This window comes from Pelodiscus sinensis, chromosome 2 (assembly GCF_049634645.1).
Source record: "Pelodiscus sinensis isolate JC-2024 chromosome 2, ASM4963464v1, whole genome shotgun sequence".
NCBI lineage: Eukaryota > Metazoa > Chordata > Testudines > Trionychidae > Pelodiscus > Pelodiscus sinensis.
In genome coordinates, this window is record NC_134712.1 from 200,862,126 (window position 1) to 200,881,248 (window position 19,123).

General features: G+C 43.4%; 1 protein-coding gene and 1 pseudogene across 4 annotated transcripts in view; both read right to left on the minus strand.

Annotated features, from left to right (window-relative positions):
* ABCB5 (ATP binding cassette subfamily B member 5) overlaps positions 1–7,171 on the minus strand; it is a 73,515-nt gene extending 66,344 nt beyond the window's left edge. For 2 of the 4 annotated variants that reach the window (XM_075922238.1, XM_006138343.4), the window contains exon 1: positions 6,925–7,168. The gene's annotated coding sequence lies outside the window, so the exon portion shown is untranslated. Of the gene's footprint in view, positions 1–580; positions 703–6,924 lie in introns of those variants that run through there. The other 2 variants (XR_012902008.1, XM_075922237.1) reach the window with 2 other exon arrangements.
* Positions 7,172–10,533: 3,362 nt separating this feature from the next.
* Positions 10,534–12,326, minus strand: LOC102463536 (SCAN domain-containing protein 3-like; annotated as a pseudogene).
* Between the last annotated feature and the right edge of the window lie 6,797 nt (positions 12,327–19,123).

Below are 19,123 nucleotides of genomic sequence, written 5' to 3' on the forward strand. Positions count from 1 at the left end.
CTTTTAATGAGCAATGACAGTCCAGGAATTTAACTACTAAAATGGTTGTCAACAGAAGACCATTATATTGACTCCTTTTTTGTTTTGGCTCCCGTCTGTGGGCCATCTCTTGAGCCCCATGTTACCCAAACCACATCATGGGCTGCAAACAAACAGGCTGTGGGTTGCATGTGGCCCACGGGCCTCATGTTGAGTAGCCGTGATCTAGGGATTCCTCTCCATCCATCCAACAGAGAATTGGCTTGAGCCCTCACTCAGTAATCTGGGAAATTCACACACCACCCCTGGGTGCCTCTGAGAGGCAATGCCTCCCCCTTGCCAGCACAGAGTCTGAGTGGGTTGAGCAATATCCTTTTCTGCTCAAGTTTTTAAACCCAGCAATGTCCCCTTCATGTACCCAACCCTTCTCTACATCCCATTCCATCACTGCCCTTGGTCAGGCATACCCAGAGTTCAAAGATGCAGCTGCAGAGTTTACCTCCCATCCTGAGTGTGGGGAGATAGAGGCATCTTACTCACTTCACTGGCCACTCATCATCCTCCTACTTACTGCCACTGCCCTGCTGGCCATTTGTCTCACCTCTCAGCTGCTGCACTGTTGGATGCTCGTCGTGCTGCTGCCACTCTGCTGGCTGCTCGTCATGCTATCACATCTCTCTGCCACCGACCAGTTGGCTGTCAGTCGCCATCCGGTGCCATCCACTTCTTGGCTGTGACTTCTGCCCATGGGTGTCCGTTGTAATAGGCTGGGGATTGTATTACCTTCCCAAACCACCAGCCTGGCCCCGCCCACACTCCGCCTCCAGAATGCCTACTGTAGGTGTTCCATGGGCGGAGTGTTGCTGCCCCCCAGCGCCTGCCCTCCCTAAGCTCCAGGGCTGGTGTTGGGGGAGGGGGTGCCATTTTTTTTTTAATTTTCTCCTTTTTGTTTTCCTTTTCAAGATATGGGTTACATAACCCTAATCTGCAGGTAACCAAGGGATCATAGTTACATGACCCTAATCTGCCCAGTAACCAGAGGGCTCATAAGGAGAGTTCACTTTCCCCTCAGTGCTCTGTGCGTATGTCATCGACACAACCCAGCAGCACTAGGGTGACAGCTAGCAGGCTCTTTGGCTCTTAGGCTGTCTGGGGCAGAAGCCAGTCTGGTTGCTGGCAGCCCTTTGTGGTGCAGCAATCCAGTTTCACAGCTGTAATGACTGCTAGCTCAGGGTTTATTTGGTTTAGTTAGGAGGCTGCAGCAGAGCCAGTCATACACATACGCATATAATCTCGTCCTCCAGTCCTCACACTGCACGGATGGCATGTCACGTATAGAAGAAAGGAAAAAAGAAGACCAGAAGCAAGACCACTATCCACTTACCTGGGCCTCTGCAACTCCGCCCCGCCTCTGTTTGTTCCTTTCCCTCAGCCTGGACACATTCACCTACCTCTTTTCTCCAGATGTAGAGACAGTGGTAGGACTGTTTAAATCATTCCTGCTTGGGGTTCTGGCCTAGGTCAGGCTTCATTGTGACCACCAGATTTTAAGTTTGCTTTTTAAGTTAGGTGTTCTGTTAAATAAACCAGTTGTTGTTTCAGCCATTTCTGTTTGACTTGATTATTGCATGGTGATATGGATATGGTGCAGTTGTAGAACCTGGGTCCCAATAAGCAGGATTCAGTTCTGGTCTAACGCTGGGGAGGCTGGGGCTGCATGTGCCCTTCTCCCTTCCTTTCCCCTCCCTATTTTGGTGGGGAAGCAGGGAGGCGGTTGGGTTCCTTTGGGGGGGCAGAGTGGCAGCAGAAGGGGCAGGGCTGGGGGCTTGCCCCCCACAGTGCTCTCTTCACTGGCCACCCATACTTCTGCCCATGTCTCAAATAATTTTAGCTCCCAGTGATTTCAATGCTTAGCAAGCAGGGTAGGAAAAACACACTCCAACACAATTAACATAAGAGAGGCACCTCATTATGCCTATTTAGCACAGTTCATTGAACAGTGTGGGGGAGGGGGAGAGAGGAGGGAAGAGCAGGTCAAACTAGTACAAGCAGAGTAAGCCATATAGCTTCTAGACCACAATAACCTTCCCTCACCTTCATAGAGCTCTGAAGCATTCCTCCAGAGATGTGAAAAGTAGAGCCCCTGCATTTGAAAGATTCTTTATGCTAACTGAGCCCTTTTCATTTGGAACAACATGGCACAGTCCTAAATGTATGTATTCCCACAACATTACAAACATTGGTAGCCATATTTTAGCTATCCTTGCACTTAATACAAACATAGCTGTCTCAATTACAATGAGAAAAATACTATCTGCTGAATATCTAACACAATATATCTAATATTTAATATCTACACAAAGCAGGGAAAAGCTGTATTTACATAGACACACCCAGAGTTTCTCTCTCCAGCTAGCTATAAGGGAAGCATTCCTTCAAATTCTGCTTAAACTAGTTTAATGGCTATTTCTTCCATTATTCTTCATAGGGCTCCTCAGTTAAGATGGTCACTCTCATTGCTCCCAAAAGGAGTAGAGATAGCAGCTCTGCTGGAATACAGTGGTCCATTTGCTTTCAGGATTCAGAGAGAAGAAATGTGAGAAGCGCATGAAAGGAGGCATTGGCTACCTTTAATAAAGGAAGGCAGTCATCTCAGTCCCATTGAAAACAATAGCAGCTGGTTGCTATTTTGCAAATGTGCAGGTTTTAGCAAGTTTCTCTAATGGAGAACAATATTCTTGATCCTCCACTGAAGGAGAAGCTTCAGTTATGAAGAGTACTGAGAAAAACTGATCATTAATCACAAAGAAGTCTTTAAATTCACCCCTGATAATTTTTTATGTAGCTATATAATGCCTAGCCAAGATTGTTTGGAACAGAACAACAGGTCTGATTCTAAAAGCTAAGTGTCTTAAAGAACCTGTTTAATATTTAATTTAATATCAAATAATGGATTTACTTGTAAGTGCTCATAAAATAAATGTTGAAGTTTCGGGGAAAATGTTTTCTTCATATGTAGAGTAAGTATATTCAATTTGTTTCAGTATAAAACTTGGCTCAACCCTAACTCTGGAGCAATAAGCAGTGCCTCCATGTTATGTTCACATAGACAGACAGACACACAGACTAAGGTATCAAAAAGATTTTTTTTGCCTTTTTCCCTTTTTCCCTAGGGAAACAATTTTGCCTTTTCAAAAAGCTCCCACGCCACACACAGGATCAGTACACTTGAATTCAACAGTTTTACAAGACACTGAGGTCTCTCTCATCAACATGCATAATGGATTTATCTGCCAGCAGTAGTTTTCTGAAATACTTGGCCCCCACAGTGATTAACTGACAATCTGGTAGGATACCAAGATTGGCAAACGTGACTCTGGGTTTGTATGAAAGCTTTTTCTGTACTACTTGCTCTGTGAGGGTATGACTACACTATGCAAAAGACAGTTGCTCCAGATGTCAATCTTCGGGCATTCGATTTAGTGGATCAAGTATGGACCTATACATCAAATGCTTAGGGCAGCTCCAGCTGACATCCAGTACACCTCCTTTTGCAAGAAGTAAGGGAAGCTGATGGGAGCATTTGTTCCCATTGGCCTCTCGCTGTGTGGATGGTGTGGAAATGCAATTTAAGTTACACTACTCCAGCCATGTTAATAACATAGATGGAGTCGATGTATCTTATTTCGACTTTCCACTGTAGTGTAGAGACCAGGCATGAGCATGACTAATCCCTACAATGGTGAATTTACTATATTCTTTGATGGGAATGCATATTTCACTGATGCTGAAGAAACTAATCTAGAGCCTGAGGTGTGCATCATCTGGATCAAGGTTGCCATTTAAGAGTTACTCAAAGAGGATGGCTGCAATGTGTCTAAGTACTGAATCTGGAAAAAGCTCTGTGAAAACTGAGTTGGAAGAAGATGTTTGTGTGAAAACATGCATATTCCTCTCCCACAAGTGAAGATCCTAAAAATGTTGCCATCCCCTGGTAATGAAGAACAACTTTTAAATAAACAGCAAATAGTCCAATGGCATTTTAGAGGCTAACAATATGGCTGTGTCTAGACTGGCCAGTTTTTCCGGAAAATCAGCCAATTTTCCGGAAAAACTTGCCAGCTGTCTACACTGGCCGCTTGAATTTCCGCAAAAACACTGACGATCTCATGTAAGATTGTCAGTGTTCTTGCGGAAATACTATGCTGCTCTTGTTCGGGCAAAAGTCCTTTTACACAAAACTTTTGCGCAAAAGGGCCAGTGTAGACAGCCCAGATTTGTTTTCCGCAAAAAAGCCCCGAACGTGAAAATGGTGATCGAGTTTTTTTTGCGGAAAAGTGTCCGTTCCAATCTAGACGCTCTGTTCCCAAAATTCTTTTAACAGAAAACTTTTCCATTAAAAGCATTTCCAGAAAATCATACCAGTCTAGATGTAGCCTATATGTATTATACCAGGAGTGTTCATGGGCAAAACCCACTTCTTCAGATGGGATGATATTCAGATAATGGAATGGTCTTTTTATGAAGTGTACTTCAAGAAAAAAAGTTATTGTGGCAGTTTGCTAAGCAAGAGTTTGACACAAGACCCCTTTTATCTAAGCACACACTCTGAGAGGAATGTTTTGAGAAAGAGGAGCCTCATAGCCATCCCCCTTGTGATCATTTCTTACATTAGCATTTGCTCACAAACACTAAGGCTGAATTCATTTGACGAAGTGGGACTTTGCCCACCAAAGCTTATGCCCAAATAAATAGGTTAATCTGTAATGTGCCACAGGATTCCTCATTATTAAGACTGAATTGATTCCCTCCCAGTCCCACAATAGGTTCCCTATATCAGGTGAAGCTGTACTCTAAGGATATAGTGTGATTTTCCCTTCACCTCCATGTCTGGCCTCCAAAATTTCTTGTTCGCCTCTGCTGGTGCTTCAACCCCAACCCCTACATCTACCAGTCATCCCGTGGCCTTAGCCTATTATCCCCTACTGACTGGTGTACAGCTAGATAGCATGCCATAGGATGCTCCAGCTTCACCAGGAGGAGAAATACAGATATGACATGTTTTTGAAAGCGTTACTCTTCACTGTGCTGTAAGAGTAGCCATAGAAATTTAGGCCCACATTCTCAAAAATATTTAGGCTCCTAATAGCCATGGAAGTCATTAGAAGCTGAGGGTTTAAATACCTTTGAGGATCTGGGCTTTATGCAGTTGGCAGCTTTCCTTGGCTTCATCTCTCCCCTACTGTGAGGATACATGTACTGTTTCTTTGAAACTGTAGCAGGAAGCAAGGCAGGAAAGGGCTGGGCAAGGTTCTAAGCACAGTGCGAGACAGAATAACTTCAAAGACAGTGTTGTTTTTATTTCCCATGTAGTTCCTCACTCATTGTTAGAAGAAAGTGACTTTTCCTGCAATTCTTTATCACATTCACACGTTGCCTGCCCGCACCTATTTGTAACCCAATCAGAAAGAGGGTAGAGGAGCAGGTCTTGGAGTTATATTTTTGACTCCACTTCCCCTCAGCAACTGGAGCAGATCCCATGGAGTTGAAGGCCCTGGATTTCTGCCTTTGTGATATTCCATCAGGGATGATTGCAGTCTTGGCAATCTCTGGTCAGATCTCAGGGCTTCTCTGAGAAAGACCAGATTGCAATAAACCTTGGATTGTCCCAGAAGACATGGTATGAAGACAGCAGACAGCCCTGTGACACTATCCCACCCACAGATCCCAATAGGTATAGGGGGGAAAGAGGCTGAAGTTATTTTCTATTAATCCCTTGGGAAGTCAGCTTCGGATTTGCTGCTACCCATAAATCCCTCAGGCTCTTGGCATTTCAATGAGAACATCCTGCTTGGACTTTGGCAATCTGCTGCTTTATCATGGTGTCAGCTCAATGCAGACAGTGAAGTTCCAGACTAATAGGGCTGGTAAAAGGGAAGAGAGGGACAATTGTATTGGTGAATATTTTTTTAAAAGAGTAAACACAAAAAAGAGATTAGGATGCGATGATGGTTACAACCCAAAACCTCCATCTCCCACTCCCCCAGAATTTCAAGCCATTAGCCAGGCAATATTCTTTTCTTCTTAATGCTTGAGGCAGAAAAGTTATGATTCACTGACAGATCTGACACAGTGGCTGTCTGGGAATCAGCTGCCATTTGGAGTACATTGCTATTAGGAGCCCACGGCACGTCATGCAAGCTTGAAGGTCAATCACTGAGCTTAGCCACTGGGATTTACTGAGGCTCACAGTTCTCATAGGAATTGACTCATACATTGGCACATCCCTCAGACCAGCGCTGGGCAGACTGGAGTATTAATTGACAATTTTAGCCCCTTTTGGTGTTAATGACTTCTCTGCAGACAGACATGGAATTTTTTTAAAGAAATCATTCTGTCTTCATAATTGTTTGACTAATCCTTTATGTTAATATATAGGTTGTTCAAAACTGATCCACTGTGGCTGTCTTAGTCTCTCCACTAGTCATGATTTGACACATGCAATTGGCCACCTAAGCCACACAGTATCATAGCTGGTCTCTGGCTGGATGACAACATTTACAGCCATGCACTATTCTGAATAGTGAAGACCCTTGTTTGTGTGAGGACAAAAACAGTCACCGTTGCTAGAGTGGACCAACTCCTCCTGCAAACAAATAGTGGGGAAAAAAAACACAGAAATGAAACTCTGAAAACATCTTTCACTGAGCTCCACACTTGCACTGAGGAAGTACCGAACAGCCAATTTCCACCAGCATCCATGAAGAAGTGAGCAAAAAGGGACATGATCATGGTTAATACCCAAAGCCATTAAGATTCCTTCCCTCCTCTACTGTCATTTGCCAAACACATCTGACACTGGTTCATTAGCAAATCTAAGCTGCACGTTAATCTGCTGCAGACTTCCCCTCTATGTGAGAAAGCAACAGAATGTGAATAATTTACCTTCTTTGGTCATGATGAGCAATCACTATCTTCTCTCCCTCATTCAGACAAGAGCTGATGACTCAGCAGGATTTTCTTTAGTCCTGTAGAGAAAGATCAATCTCCTCTTCTAGAATATCACATCAAGATGGGGCTCTGCTTTCTTAGCCACCGCTGACAAGTGCTTTTAGACTCTCCTCCTCCCTAGGCAGCAGCTAGTAGAAGAAGGGATATGATCACATCTAAGGTCCAGTCCCAAAGGCAATCACTCTCTTATGCTTCTGATCTACACCTCCCCCTCGCCACAGTGGGAGATCGCCTTGCACAGTCATTTCCCAGTCGTCTCTATTTACAGGTTTTCAAAATATTTCTGGTGTGTGATTTCATTCTTTAATTTAAGTGCTTTTCTGTAGCCTGGTTTAAAGAGACACTATCATGCTGAAATTTTATGTTGATACAGGTATTAGGAAATCTGATGTTTTAATAGAGCCAAGATTGTTAAAAGTGCAAGTTTAAAAAAAACATTAATATTTACCTTTTTCCATTTATGTTCTCTGTTTACTTTCACCTCGTCCCTTTATTTTGGGACAACGAAGCTACAGCTTTCGATTTCTAAACTTTTTAACTTGTTCTTATACATTTACAAGATGCTGTAGTGTTTGGACTGCAAACTCTGGAGGGGATTTTTATTGCCGAAAACAAGCTACTGCTGAGGTGGGAAATAATTTTCATCAGGGGCCACTTAATGAACTTTGGTACATGGTCACTGGCTGGCTCTGGGTCCCATGGAAGGGGTGGGGCCTCAGACAGAAAGGGCAAAGCTGGGCATTTCATGCTATTGATAATGCATCTAAGTTACTCTTCTGATTTTCATCAGAAAAAACAAGTAGCTGAGAAGTGCAGGGTACCTACTTGCACCATTGGGTGTCACTGTTGGCTATGTAATACCAGCTTACAGTTCTTGCAAATACTACACTACTACAGCATGATTGTGCTCTGAAAATTGACTACCTAAAGAGCATCATTTTTACTCTACAGATCTGGCCCTGTAAATCTTTCAACTCCATTTATTGCTATAGATCTACCCAAATACAACAGGAATTTGAGTTAGACTGTCTTCAGGATTATGCACAACCTACAGCATCATTAGCTAAGTTCCGCTTTTCAGACGCTACCAAATTAACACAACTTGACCCTTGATCTCAGTTTTAATTTGAGAAATTAGTAGCTAGAAAAAAATCCACCTTTTTAACTTGTAAACTGATGATTTGATATTAATGAAGGACAATACATATGGAACCCCCACAATGTCAATTTAAGAGTCACTTAACATAGTATGGACACATGCAGAGCTATCCCATCCATAGGACAGATTGGGGTTACTACTCTGTGCTTTGGGTGGGGGGCTGTAAGATGGCTGCCTCAACCATGACATGGATCATGGGATGGTCCTCCATCTTAGCTGCAGCAGCAGGGCCCAGGGAGGCAGCAACAGGGGGTCAGGATCCCCCTCATTCACCATGGCAAGTGGTGAGAAGTGGAGTGACCCAGCAGTCTGCTCTGCTCTGCCACCATCTCCCAGCCTACTGCACTCCGCTTCACTGTGGCAGTGGGAAATGGTGTACCTGGCCCTAGCCATCTCTGTTCTAGTGATGTAGGAATCAGGGAAATGGGCTAAGGCCAGGGAGCTCCACTTCCTGCCACTGCTGTGAAGCAGAGCAACCCAGCTGGAGGAATGAGCACTAGGGTGGTGCAGACTACTGGGTTAATGCCAAGTTGCAACCCCTGTTGCCATCCTACACCAGGTCCCCCAGGTAATTCCCTGGCTCATATTGCTTTGGGGAAAGGGTATAGTAAGGCTGAGAGAGGGTGATGGGGGTAGGGGATGGAGTGGGGGCAGGACAAGGCAGGTAAAAGGCAGGACTTGGGGGCAGGTGTGTTGCCGAGGGTCCCATACCCCTCTAGGGACAGTCCCATGGGCACACTCCAGTAAACACAATTATTAGTGAGCCAAGGTATCTGTCACTGGGGCACACAGGGCAGAGTTCTATTTGCACCCACTGAGGCCAATATGTTCCAGGTATGTAACTGGAGTAACAGCCTACTCTTGAAGGCTACGTCTACACTACATGCTTATTGCACAAGAAGCCTTTTGTACAAGAGTTTTTGTGCAAAATCTTCTTGCACAAGAGCATGTCCACACCTCAAAGCACATGGCAAAGCCATGTGCTTTCATGCAAGAGAGCATCTACACTGCATGGATGTTCTTGCGCAAGAAAGCTCTGATGGCCATTCACAAATGGCCATCAGAGCACCTGTGCTTTTTCCCTCTGGAGCGTCCACACTAGCCTTTTGTGCAAGAACTCTTGTTCTTGTAAAAAGAGGTTTACCTATGGCAGAAAAAGCCCTCTGTTCTGCCGTTTTACTCTTGATTTCCTTGAGCAAAAGTGCATTTGAGCTGTGGACATTGTTGTTTTTGTCAAAAACCTTGCAGTGTCGATGTGGCCCAAGAGAGAGAAATACCAACTCCAACAAGAGACTGGCAACTACTTTAATCTCCGTTTGAATCACTCTGACACACTCATTTCAAAACATACACTTTCCTCTGCCTCTGGTCACAGGGCAGGTGGTTTGCAGCAGTAGAAAATGCTACAACTATGAACTTCTTGCTACTAGATTAGCCCCCTTGTTCTCTCATTCTTTTCTAATGAGTCATCCACTTTTTATTCCTAGAATGAAAATGCATTGGTACATTTGTCCCAGCTTTTTTCTTTCTCCCAGTAAGGCAAATTTTAACCCCACTAGTGCATCTGCTATGTGCATCACAGGATGCTGTTCATAAGATCCCAGTTTTTTTTGGGGGGGAGAGGGGGTTCTGAATTCCCCAAACCTAATTGGATTATTGTTTATCTCACCCCTGTAATAATCTGGGTCCAAAGTTATCAGAAGAAACTTCTCATATGGGCTCACCATTAGGGTTCTGCTTTGGGTCAGGGTGTGATGTTTCAAGAATCTGAGGGTATGTCTACACACAACTTTTATTTTGGGAGAAGGATGCAAATTGAGCTGCACATTTGCATACTTCCTCCATTTTTTTTTCCGAAAGACGCTCTTCCGGTATTTACCCACATCTACACACGACCAAATTTTGAAATAAACCCCTATTTCAAAAGACCCCTTATTCCTCCTACAATGAGGTTTATAGGGGTCTTTCGAAATAGGGGTTTATTTTGAAATTCGGCCACATGGAGATGTGAGTAAATAGCGGAAGAGTGTCATCCAGAAAAAAACCTGGAGGAAGTACGCAAATGCGCAGCGCTAGTTGCATCCTTCTCCTGAAATAAAAATTGTGTGACATATCCTGAGACTCTAGAACAGTGGTTCAAACTTTTCGGTATCATGCCCCCATTTTGATTTTTGAGAAACCCTCACGCCTCCCTACCTCTTCTTTACCATCATCCAACCCCCCTTTTAACAAAAAATTCAATTTGTAATTTAACATTAAAAATAAATACAAAAATTTGGTATCAAAATTATTTAAAATAAAAAATATGCACAAATAGTTTTTCTTGGCACAAAAATTTAATACAAATGTAATTTAACATAAGAAATAGCAGAAACAGATCAAATTTAATGTGAAGGACGATGCTGCATTCTCTTCACGAGTTGGGAAATCCTAGATTTGAATGATAAAAGTGTGCAACACAAATCATTTTCGACATCCGGTCGGTTTCTTTGTTTTGCTTTTAATGTGACTTAACTTTAAAAGCTTTTTTTCACAGAGGTACGTTGACGAATATGGAAGAATAATATGTAGCACTTCTTCAACCTTCGAGTACATTGGGAAATATTTTATCCAAAATTCCTCGAAGCTTGTGTTTTCGAAATTATCTTTTGCACTTGAATCATATTTTATTTCAAGTGCTTGTTCTTGCAATACTTTTGGCAATGAATCGACATCAACGTTGAATGGATTTCGTACTAATTTATTAATGGGGTTGCCAGAAAAGTTGTCCGGAAAATAGCGGATGAATTCAGCAGCAAGGCAGTCCAGATGAAACACAGTTTTGTTCTTCACATCCTCTTTACAAACTTCTTGGAAACCTTAATTTTCAGTGAGTGATGAAAATGTCAGAAAAGACAAAAAGTTAGGCATCTGAGCTTGTGTTTGATGTTTCCAAAGCTGGATTTTTTCCATAAATACTTTGATGGCATTGTGGTGCGCTATAATGTTTGCAGCGTTGTTTCCTTGAAGCTTCAAATTGAGGTTGTTCAAAGATTAAAAAATGTCCATGAGACATGCCAGTGAAAGCTGAAATGTTTGATCCATAAATGCATGATATAACTCTTCTTCTGTTGATTGAGGAGAATTTCAACTTCATCTTTCAGTTCGAATGATCTCAAAAGCAGGTTACCTTTGGAAAGCCATTGTATCTCCGTGTGAAACAAAAGAGTTTTATGATCTGCTCCCAAATCTGTGCAAAGAGCATCAAAAAGTCTCGTATTTAAAGCACTGTTCTTCACAAAATTGACAATTTTGATGGCCAAATTCAATGAGTCACATAGGTCATCTGGAAGGGTTTTAGCAGCCAACGCTTGTGTGTGTATGATGCAGTGAGCTGTGATTACGGCTGGATTTTTTCTTTCACCAACATCACAAGTCTAGAGTGAGAGCCAAGCATTGCTGGAGCACCATTTGTGCATACACCAATCAGTTTTCCCCAGGAAAGTCTATTTTCTTTTAAAAAGTTGGAAATCGTTTTAATAATATCAGGAACCTTTAATGTGGTCATCAATTCCTTCGAAAAAAGCAGTTCTTCTTTCACATTTCCATTGTTAATTAATTGAACGCAGATAAGCAACTGACAGCATTGTGCTACATCAGTGGTATCGTCACACTGAATTGCGAAAAAAGGAGATGCCAACACTGCCTCCACAACTTGAAGTTTAAGATCTTTCGCCAGCTCATCGATGGGATGTTTCACGGAATTGTCAGAAAGTGAAATTTCCGATAGTTTTTTCTTGCTTTCGACATCAAGCATAATATCAGCTGCTTTCAACAAGCAAGGCTTCACAAGAGTTTCTCCGATTATGTGCGCTTTCTTGTCTTTAGTGATGAGCAATGACAGTTCAGAAGATGCTTCTACCACTTTGGCCAACGCTTGGTGAAAAGTTCCAGTAGTGTTCAGCTTCGTGAGTTTCAAATTTTGAAGTTTAGCAGCAAAAAACTTTTTTGGTTTCTCTGTCAAAGCTCTGTGGTTCTTTGTCAAGTGTCGCTCAAGACGACTAGGTCTCAAGGTGTCATTGCTAAGAACTTTGTGGCATACTACGCATTGAGGATGATTGATCCCATTTTTTTCCATGACAATGAAGCCACACTTAAAGTAGTCTTCATCATACTTCCTTTTCTTAATCACAACCATAATATATTAATTTAAAAAAATCTATAAAATTAATTTTCCCAATTAGAATAAATTGAATGGATGCAAGTTACTTTGATAAGTTATTGCAAACATTTATTTACTAAGTTATTGCAAACATTTATTTACTACTACTATTACATATGGATGTGTGCTGCCTTATATATACCCCACCACCAGTAACTGCGCAAGACTGGCTACCTACTCCCATGATAGAACAATCCCAAACACTTCCGCAAGCATGCTAGAAAGTTCAAAAAAGTTCCATTGCCTGCTACATCATTCTTTGGCCTCCCCACCAACCGAACCAGTACCCCTACATGTTGAAAGGCAATATATATATATATATATATATATATATATATATATATATATATATATATATATATATTCGCATTTCATGGTATGAAATTTGAAAATTAAAATTTTTTTATGGTAGTGTCTCCAATCTTTTTACACCCAAGATCATTTTTTAAATGTCAGGGCAAGCCCCAAGATCCCACCCCTTTCTAGAGGCCCTGCCCTCTCTGTTTCCCTTCTCTCCATCATTTGCTGTCCCCAGCCCTTACTCACTCTCACAGGGTTGAAACAGGATGTGTGGGCTCTGGAGTGGGAATGAGGGATTTGGGGGTGAAAAGGGGTGAAAGGTGCAAGCTCTGGGAGGGAATTTGGGTGCAGGAAGAGGTGGAGAAGAGGCTTCTGGCTCAGGAAGGGGGCTCCAGGCTGGAGAGTGTTAGGGTCAGGTGGAGTGTTGGGGTGCAGAGCAAACCACAGGCTTATGGATGTGAGGATGCAGGAGTTCAGGTTGGGGTGTCTGAGGGGCTCAGGGCAGGGGGGTTGGGAGTAAGATGGGCTCAGGACACAAGTTTGCAGTGTGTGGATTGTGCAGTAGTGTTGTTGCTGAAGGCTGGGGATGTGAGATGCTTAGGACATGGGGTTCCAGTGTATGATAGGCTCAGGACTGAGGTGTGTCTAGAGCTGCTTCCTGACTTTGAGCTAGCAGCTGTTTGCAATTCTGTCCCCATTCGAGCTTTTTAAATCAATGATTATTCAAGGAGCCAAGCTCCACAGCCCCATGGTTATGTCTACACTTTCAGCTTCTTGCGAGAGAGATATGCAAATGAGGCTAAGTGTGGAATATTGCCGAGCCTCATTTGCATATCTAATGAGCCACCATTTTTGCAGAAGAGGCTCTTGCACCAGAAGGAGCTGTCTACACTGCCCCTTCTTGAGCAAGAAAAACCCTTTTGCGCAATGCCGCTACGCTGATTATTTTCAGGAATAACTGCATTGAGCAAGAGGGTTTTTCTTGCACAAGAAGGGGCAGTGTAGACAGCCCCTTCTGGCACAAGAGCCTCTTCTGCAAAAATGGTGGCTCATTAGGTATGCAAATGAGGCTCAGGGATATGCCACACAGCCTCATTTGCATATTTCTCATGCAAGAAGCTGCGAGTGTAGACATAGCCCTATTGTTTAGGGGAAATTAACACCTTTTCAAAGTCAGCTCCAAATTAGCTCCTTTTCAAAATGGCTCTGGGGCTTGTCTGTATCCCTGGAAAGAGGGATTAAGAAAAACCGACCTGGGGAAGCCACGGCGCAAAACAAACAGTTAAAGATGAAGTTTGGGTGAGGTAATGCCAGCGTGGGCTCTTTCTTGGGGGGTTGGGTCATCTCACACACACCCTGGAATTTCTTCACCCTCCCATACTCTAGAGCCACCTGTAGGTCTTCTGCCTCCAGCTGAAGAGTATCTAAGCCCAACCCTTTGCAGGGCAACAAACACTCAAACCAACATCCAAAGTTTCTCAACAAATCTACCCTTCTTTGGGCTCTGTCTTCAATCTTCTTATTCCTGCAGCCCCATGTCTTATTAAATTCCAGAAGAAAGTCTTTCTGAGATGTATGGTTTGCCTATACACCCAGTTCCCTTTACTATCACTGAATGCCTTTAAGCTCTTCTCTTCTGGCTGAGAAGCAATTCACTAATTATTGCTGTCTGTATTGAAGCTCAGGTGTTACTCATAAGCTTGTCTTTCTCACAAGCAGAAGTTGGTACAATAAGCTATTATCTCACTGCCTTGTATCTGTCAATTAATTATGGCTCAGGTGTAATAGATGTGACTAATAATGCCTTCCCATCACAGTGACACATACAAAAATTCTTCACATCACTACTAAATCAATTCAGCTTAAATCCTTCCCTGTACAACACCAACCAAACCCTGGTTTGTGTGAGTGCTATTTCTATAAGGGCTTGAGGGAAGCTCTCACTTGCATGCCCTCTCACATATCAGAGGGTCAGGTTAGTCTGGTGGTGCTAAACCTGGAGGTTGTGTCTACATTAGCGTGATCTTGTGCAAAAGCAGTTGCTTTTGCGCAGAAACTTGTTGCCGGTCTACACTGGCTGCGAGTTCTTGCGCAAGAACACTGATGTTCTAACGTATGAAATCAGTGCTTCTTGCACAAGAACTCTGATGCTCCCACTCAGGAATAAGCCCTCTTGCGCAACTGTTCTAGCAGAAGAGGCCAGTGTAGACAGGCAACATGAATTACTAGCGCAAGAAAGCCCTATGGTTAAAATGGCCACCAGAGCTTTCTTGCGCAAGATGCGTTTACACTGGCATGGATGCTCTTGCACAAAAGCACATCTCTTGCACAAAAGCACATGCCAGTGTAGACGCTCTCTTCTGGAAGAGTTTTTGCACAAGAACTCTTCCGCAAAAGAGGTTTTGCGCAAGATCGTGCCAGTGTAGATGTAGGCGGAGGTTGCGGTAGCCTTTGTGTCCCTAGAAGGTCCCTCTCTGAGGGATAGAGAAGAGAATCTGAGGAGATGTGTCCTTGAGAGGGGGAACTTGCATTCTAAATTAGCCATAATAGAACTAATGATGAATTCTGCCCTGTAACTCCCCCTTGCAGTTTTAATATGGAGCAAAAATAATGTCAAATTACTTGTGATATTGTGGGCTTTTTAGATCAAAGTTAATTATTTGATTCAGGGTTCAGTTGTTTCATTTGTGATTTACTAATTAGAATAGCCCTCTGCAAGCTATTGCAAAGCTGGAAGTGTAAAACAAGTGAATAATTAAATATAGTTCCAAAGTCAAAAGACTGCACACTAGAGGAGCTGACATTAAAGTGTCTTAAATTAATTAATATTTTTGACTTAACTCTTAATTGATAATTGGTCTCTTCACTAACAAAAAGCGGAGTTTCAAAAGAGCAGAATCTCATTCCCTGTAGTTCTTTCTTCAGGAATCTCGGCCATTTCCTGGATTGTGGATGCCTGAGGAGTTCTCAGGAAAGCATTGTTCTCATTTATTTTGACTAAAAACATTTTCTTGATTTATGGCAACTTTAAAATATGTTCAACTGTTTGCTGAAGAATTAAAAGGCAGTGAGAGGTTTGTGGGATTTCTTTAGGAGGTGGACAAGAGGGAATTTTGTTTCATACTTGTGTCTCAACTTGGGCTGCCTGTTTTTAAATGATGAAAATGGTATTGAGACAACCACTGTGGGAGGGGATGCAATCCAACATTGCTCATGCTGGCTCTTGGTAGAAAATCAGTTTTATTTCCTGATTTATATGTTAATGCAGGGCTGATTCAAGCACACTCATGGCTCACTAAGAAGCAACTCAGGTGAGCCCCTTCTTTCTATGTAGCAAATTTCTTGAAGAACAAGTCATGCCAAACTAATCTGATAGCTTTCTTTGATAAGATAACGAGCCTTGTGGATAAGGGAGAAGCGGTGGATGTCATATACCTAGACTTTAGTAAGGCATTTGATACGGTCTTGCATGATATTCTTATTGATAAACTAGGCAAATATAACTTAGATAGGGCCACGATAAGGTGGATGCATAATTGGCTGGATAACCGTAGTCAGAGAGTTGTTGTTAACGGTTCTAAATCCTGCTGGAAAGGGATAACAAGTGGAGTTCCTCAAGGGTCTGTTTTGGGACCCGTACTGTTCAATATCTTCATCAATGATGTAGATATTGGGATAGAGAGTACACTTATTAAGTTTGCAGATGATACCAAACTGGGTGCGGTTGCGACTTCTTTGGAGGATAGAGACATAATTCAAAATGACCTTAGCAAGTTAGAGAAATGGTCAGAGGTAAACAGGATGAGGTTTAATAAAGAGAAATGCAAAGTGCTCCACTTAGGAAGGAACAATCAGTTCCATACATACAAGATGGGAAGCGACTGTCTAGGAAGGAGCATGGCGGAAAGAGATCTAGGGGTCATAGTGGACCACAAGTTGAATATGAGTCAACAGTGTGATGCTGTTGCAAAAAAAGCAAATATGATTCTAGGTTGTATCAACAGGTGTGTTGTAAGCAAAACTCGTGAAGTCATTCTGCCACTCTACTCTGCGCTAGTTAGGCCTCAGCTGGAGTACTGTGTCCAGTTCTGGGCGCCACATTTCAAGAAAGATGTGGAGAAATTGGAAAGGGTACAGAGAAGAGCGACAAGAATGATTAAAGGTCTAGAGAACATGACCTATGAAGCCAGGCTTCATGAACTGGGCTTGTTTAGTTTGGAAAAAAGAAGATTAAGGGGGGACATGATAGCGGTTTTCAAATATCTAAAAGGGTGTCACAAGGAGGAAGGAGAAAATTTGTTCCTCTTGGTTTCTGAGGACAGGACAAGGAGTAATGGGCTTAAAGTGCAGCAAGGGAGGTTTAGATTGGACATTAGGAAAAAATTCCTAACTGTCAGGGTGGTCAAATATTGGAATAAATTGCCAAGGGAGGTGGTGGAATCTCCCTCTCTGGAGATATTTAAGAACAGGTTGGATAGACATCTGTTAGGGATGATGTAGACGGAGCTTGGTCCTGCCTTGAGGGTGGGGGGCTGGACTCGATGACCTCTTGAGGTCCCTTCCAGTCCTATTATTCTATGATTCCAAATGGTGGGTTGTCATTCAAACTGTGTGTTGGCTAAAGTAAAAAGCTACTCTATTGGGTGTGGAATGGACTGGTGGGGAAGCTGAGAGAAGGACAGGGGAGAGAGTTGTGGAAAAATGTGACACTCAGGAAGCTGTGGGGTTGCAGGTACAGGGCAATGTGGGGAGAAGGGAGAAAGCAGCAGGCAGCTCTAAGACAGGGCAGTGCCAGAATCGAGGGAAGGGAGCTGCCACAATAAGGCAACAGATGCCTCCCCTCTGAGGGGGCAGAAGTGACAGAGGGGCCCCAGAGAGAATCTCCTCACCTGTGGCAAGAGCCACGTGGGCAGAGGTGGGCTCAAATCATGAAGTTGTTGAGGTCAGCTGCTGTCAGGAAGGCTGAGGAGAAGCAAAGAGGGGTCACAGAAAAAGGTCTATGAAGTCAAGAGGTGGATGGCAAGGGAGGGAGAGTGTAAAGGAAGCTCTGGTCACTGGCAGTGGGTTTGCCTTGCCAGAGAAAGCCTCATTTGGGGCCAGTAAAGCAGCTCTGTGAGAGAGACGAGAACAGCTCAGGGCAGTAACCTGCTGCTCTGTTCCATCACTGCATTCTCAAGAGAAAGGGGGCCTAGAACAAGCTAAACCAGGGGCTCCTGTCAGAAAGGGTCTGTTAAAAGGCCCTGGTTTGCTGGGAGCAGCCAACAGGAGGGGGTGAAAAGACTCCTCTTCCAAGGGCTATAATAGGAGCATCAGGTAAGGCACCTGGGAGACAGGAGGAGCAGCCTCCTCCCAGATAGTAATGTAATGCGTCTTTCTCTTCAACCTTTTTTTCCTCTTAAATCTTCATTTTCTTTCCCTCCCCCACTGGTTGTGTGGAGGTGGGAGGGAGGCTGGTGCTGGTGCCACAAAGCTGGGAAGTGATGAAATCATGGCCTGGCCAGATGGGTTTGAATTCCTGAGATACAGCGAGAGATTCAGCTCCACTTGCTCACACTTTCCCTTTACATGAGAGGAGGGGAGGAGCAAGAGCAGAACACTTTCTCTCTGCCTCCCTGTGAGGAGTCCTGCCCAGCCTGTCACCAGCAGGTCTGTAGCTTCTGACCCCCAGTCTAGTACTGATCCCAGAGGATCTAACAATATAACCAATTCTTCAGACTATGTTAATCTCCCTGTTGTTTCCCTACAACTGACTTGTTAATGGCATGTGTACAATTTCCTGTAGAGACCACATGAAGGTCAAGCTTCATGAAAAAAGCTGACACACTCATACTTCTAAAATCTGAAACAGAACTAACAATTGCTCACCTCTGCTGATGCTGGAGAAACTCCCGGCTGCATGATCCAGAGAACAAGACTTCCTACTGGCATGCAGACTTCTGACATTTCTATTACTAGTCACTGGGACTTTATCTACACAGCAGGTTTTTTGCACAAGAAGCCTTTTGCGGAAGAGATCTTGCACAAGAAATTTTTGCAGAGAAGTGCATCCAGACTTTAAAGCGCATTGCAAAAGCAATGTGCTTTTGCGCAAGAGAGCGTCCACACTGAATGGAAAGTCTTAGAATGGCCATCAGAGCACCTGTGCTTTTGCTGATAGGGATTTCTTGCACAAAACCCCCTCCAGAGAGTCCACATCTGCCTTTTTGCACAAGAGCTGTAGCACAAAAAGGAGTTATTCCTCATGGGGAGAGGAGTAACTCTAAAAGCAAAAGTCCTCTGTTCTGCCGATTTACTTATGCAAAAATAAATTTGAGATGTGGACGCTCTGCCGGTTTTTGTGCAAAACTGGCCATTTTTGTGCAAAAACCTTGGGCTGTGTCTACACTGGCACGATCTTGTGCAAAAGCAGCCGCTCTTGCACAAAAACTTGCTGCCTGTCAACACTGGCTGCGTGTTCTTGCCCAAGTAAACTG